Source organism: Myotis brandtii, unplaced genomic scaffold, assembly GCF_000412655.1.
Source record: "Myotis brandtii unplaced genomic scaffold, ASM41265v1 scaffold236, whole genome shotgun sequence".
NCBI classification, from domain to species: Eukaryota; Metazoa; Chordata; class Mammalia; order Chiroptera; family Vespertilionidae; genus Myotis; species Myotis brandtii.
The window spans coordinates 515,703-520,264 of NW_005358901.1; the positions used below are offsets into that span (position 1 = coordinate 515,703).

Consider the following 4,562-nt stretch of genomic DNA (forward strand, 5'->3'; position numbering starts at 1 on the left):
AAAATATATATATATATAATGAATGCCTACTGTGTGTTGCCTGTTAAAGGACTGAATATTTTATGTACAGCCAAGGCTACTTTTAAGCTGTGGCATATGGCCAGCTAGGATGGTACAATACTGACATAGTCTGTAGGAGTTGGCCAGTGTCTGGCACACTGGCCTCTGACTTCCTGGCTCCTCCTCCCCCAGATGTCCCCACCCCAGGGGTTTTCACTGATCCCGCTCAGGACAGTGGCTACTGTCAGTTCTGTTAGACCCTGCCCATGCTTTCGTGGCCGTTCACATTTTGAACTTGACTATCCCACTGCATCCTCATGCAAAGCCCTGTTAGCATCTCTGTCTCACAGGTGAGGAAGACGGGCTCAGGGACGCAACGAGTCTGTAGCTGGAGCTGGAACCCAGAGGACTGACCCAGTGTGGACACTGGACCACGGGACCACCAGCCATGCTCCTGATGCAGAGACGGTGGCCACTCTCCTTGCTCCTCCCCCTTTGCTGTAGCCCTGAAGCCGTGTCTAAGAGAAACTAGATCACCAAGCCAACAACTTCTCTTAATTACCATACCTCCAGCCCCACCTGTGTGACCACCTCAGAGCTCCATTCTTCTGGAGCCCATAACTCCTGAGCAGGAGGAACTAGGAGCTGGGAGGCCGATGACTTGGGGTCCACCCCAGCTATGCCCTTTCTCCTCACTGCCTCCCCATCAACTGTGTTTGTTTCGCAGTATTCAGGGCACATGGAGCTGCTGCTATCACCGTGGAGGACTACAGGCTAAGAGACATGCTTTTCCCGGGGTCTTCTGAACAATGGGAAGGGACATGAGCTGCAGGAGGAAGATTAAGGCTGACGGGGGTAGGTGTTGGTGTTCGTGGAGTATGTATGAGGCTGGGACAATGACAATCAAGCGCTCAGTCTCTGAGCATCTCCTGTAAATTGGACACTGCTGAGCCCAGGTCCATCCTGGGCAGAGTTTGGGGATGAATCATGTCCCCTGAAAGGCCCGCTTGGTCCCAGAACTGGACCCACATCAACAGTCACTAGATGTGGAATGATACTGGCCTTCATGCCCTAACGGTGTCCCCTCCCCCCATGCCCCTGCAAGGGTTATATAGTCTAATCTAAGGAATGCTAGCAAGCCCAGTGATATAGGCATCTTCTCTGCAGGACTTAGCATAATCTTGATGGTGCAAATAAGGATGATAAATCACCGAGAGGGCTCACTGGGAATGTCTCACCCATGGAACATCTATAACAATCTCCATGGCATAGAGTTCCTCTGAACACTGTTTGGCAAATGCTGCTCTAAAGACAAAATACTTATCACTGGGCTGAGGGTGGAGAGATTTAGAAAGAGGGACCATTTTTAACCCAGTGGTTCCCACAAGGGAAAAACATTTTCCATTTCCTTTTTCTCTTAAAAAATTCTTTTTAAAAAAATATATTTTTATTGATTTCAGAGAGGAAGGAAGAGGGAGAGAGAGATAGAAACATCAATGATGAGAGAGAATCATTGATTGTCTGCCTCCTGAGAGTATGTCCCTGACAGGAATCGAACCTGGGACCCTCCAGTCCACAGGCTGACGCTCTATCCACTGAGCCAAACCGGCCAGGGCTCTTACCAAATTCTTACTCCTTCTGGGCTCTCTTTTAGGAGGCCCCTAATTTGCTTTTACAAATGCTCCCATTAAAGTCAAAAAGTGGTTCACAAAAGGACTCTTACTTCATCCAACCCTGAGCTCTATTTTCCTAAGGTACTCAGTATAAAAGTGAAAATTATGACAGCCAAATTTTATGACTCATTTGTCCATGCCAGGCACTGTCCTAGGTGTATTATGTTGGTTCTCTCTTTCAATTCATTCATTCACATTTCCCTTCAGTTAATTCTACTTTGAGCTGCTCCCTCTCCTCACCCCCCTCACTGCCCTTCAACAGGAGGGGCTGGATATCTCTTCCCCATGGAGCCGACGTTGTGGGAAGGGAATAGCAGGGCTGAAAAAGTGGCTCAGGTTCTCCCTGTCCGCACAGGAGCTAACCCACTCTCTCACTGGAATCAGGACCCTCACCACGTATTCCCCCGGGGACCTCTGAGTGCCCGATAAATATAAATGGAAATAAATGAGCCCCACACACTTAGAAGATGTCCCTTTGGCGACCATGAGAAGGTGTTACAGAAATTAATATCTACCACTTTTTCTTGTGCACTTACTAGGCAATCTATAGACGGAGCCTCCCAACAACCCGGACAAACAGATAGATATTCTTGTGCTCATTTCAGAAAAGAGATTCTGGGCTCAGAGAAGCTAAGTGGTTCTATGAGGCCTCACAGCAGGCAAGTTGGCCAGGCTGGGATTTGAGCCCGGGTCCAATCCAAAGCCCAATGTCTTTCTGAGGTGCCATCATCCTTCAGCTGTGGAGATGAACAAACTGACCAAGGAATTAATACTATTTTTTTTGTTGTTTATTTTTAAGAAATAACATTGTCAGTCCGTGGAGAAGCCCCAGACTGGGATCCAGGAGGGTTGGTTACAAGGTAAGTCTGTCCTGAGACTGTTCCCTGGCCCCTGGGCAATTCTCATCCTTCGCTTCCCAACATAGTAGCGCCCTCAGCTTTCTCCTAGGGAAGAGTTGCCCAGTAAAATATCAGTCGCCCAGTTCAACTTGAGTTTCAGATAAACAACCAATGATCTCTAAGTATAAGTACATCCGAATATTGCATGGGACAGACTTATAGCTGAATAATATCCGTTGCTTATCTGAAATGCAAATCTGAGTGTCCTGTATTTTTACTGGTATTTGCTAAATCTGGCCACCCCACCCGGAAGGCATGCAGGGAAGTCTCACGCCTGGCTTCAGGTCCCTAGTGTTGCTCCAACACTAGGAGTTGCCATGGCAGCCTGAGCAGCCTTTCTGGAGCTGTCTCCACTTACCTCTCCTGCTTCACCTCTCCCCTGCTCTCTCCACGCGCTGAACACTCTGAGCTACTTTCAGTTTCCTTGGATGCGTCATGCTGCTTCTGGCCTACGGCCTCAGCACTTGCTGTGCTCTGTGCCTGTTCTTCCCCCTCTTCCTCTCCCTGGCTCATTCCTATTGATCCTTGAGGTCTACACTTAGTGTCATTTCTGCCAGGAAGCCTTCCTGGGGTGCACCCCTTACCACCTCCTTCCTTAACCCTCCAGCACTGAGTTAGTTAGCACCCTGCCCAATCCCATCCAGGCCCCCACCATTCCCCACACTGCTCTGGGGAGCAGGAGCTGGGTCATACGTACTTTTGTCTCCCCACACCCAACCTAGACTCAGGTAGGAAGTCAGTAAATGCTTATCAAATGAATGAATGAATGATGAATGAATGAATGCAAAATATCTTGCCCGAGCCGAGTCTCTTGAATTTGACTATTTCCTTCCTCCCTTCCATTTTGACTGACTTTTTCATCTCTGCCTCCTCTTCTCCCTGCCCCTGGAGGAGTTGTGAAAGGCTGGGCTTAAGTCCACAACAGAATTTCTTGGCCTGGACTAAGGTGAGGAGAGAGTAGCCACGGCCCTGCCACGGAGAGGCCTCCTCCTGACCCTAGCCGATCATGCCATACCAACCACCCCAGTCGGCTCACATCCCGTCCCACGGCAGCTCAGTGGCAAGCTCTTCCTCCTCTGAATGACAACCCTCCTTCGAATGCCCCCTCCGTGTCCACACTCCTGCTCCCCTTCTCTCCTGACCCTTGAAAGGAGTCTAAGTGGATCGAGCTCCAAGTTTGGGGTGTGGGGAGATGCCAGTGTCAGATGGCTGAGGGTTAGGGCAGGTGGTGGGGCTCGGTGGGCTCAGAACATCACCCATATGGTCCCTGTTCACCCACCCAAGGCTTTGCCCACGCACAGCCTGACAGGGGAAGGCAGCACAGAATTTAACCCTTCCGCGGCATTCGGAAGGTAGTTTCACAAAGAACCCGTGTGGCGGCTGCTGTTAACTTCAGTCTCCAGCACACACACACACACACACACACACACACACACACACACACGCCACAGCTCTGCCTCTCCCCCCACGCAGACCCCTGCTGGCTTCCAGTCAGGGCTTGTTCAGAAGATGGTCTCTCAAGGGGCAAGAAGTGGATGCAGGCACAATGGGGTGCCTGGGAGCCTGACCAGGGTGGGGGGTGCAGGGCATGGGGCGAGGGGTGAGCGCAGGGCACAGGGAGCAGCTCAGAGGCGGGATGGGATTCTGAAAAGCCCTGCTTGTTGCTCTCTGATCTGACCTTTAGAGGCAGGTGGCCTCTCTGTGCCCCCTGGGCATGGCCCCCAGCCTGCCCTGCTTGAGGACAAACAGGGAGAAACACCCTTTAGTCTCAGATTAACTGCAAACGTCGACTCCCTCCCCCCAGGCGGAAGGCCAGCGAGCCCGGAGGACACCGCACCCCGCCTCCGCCTGCTGGGTCCCAGGCTGCTTCACCAGGAACGCGGTCCCGTTCAGGTTCCCACAATCTCCGGAGCACCCCCTCCATCCCTTCTACCTCGTCCAGCCGCCAACTTCTGGCTGGTGCTCAGCCCGGATCGCGGGAGGGGACTCA

The 4,562-nt window shown here is 51.6% G+C and overlaps 1 protein-coding gene across 3 annotated transcripts in view; it reads right to left on the reverse strand.

Annotated features, from left to right (window-relative positions):
- PTK2B (protein tyrosine kinase 2 beta) overlaps window positions 1-4,562 on the reverse strand; it is a 136,144-nt gene extending 131,582 nt beyond the window's left edge. For all 3 annotated transcript variants that reach the window (XM_005866652.2, XM_005866651.2, XM_014540082.1), the window contains exon 1: window positions 4,506-4,562. The gene's annotated coding sequence lies outside the window, so the exon portion shown is untranslated. The remainder of the gene's footprint in view (window positions 1-4,505) is intronic.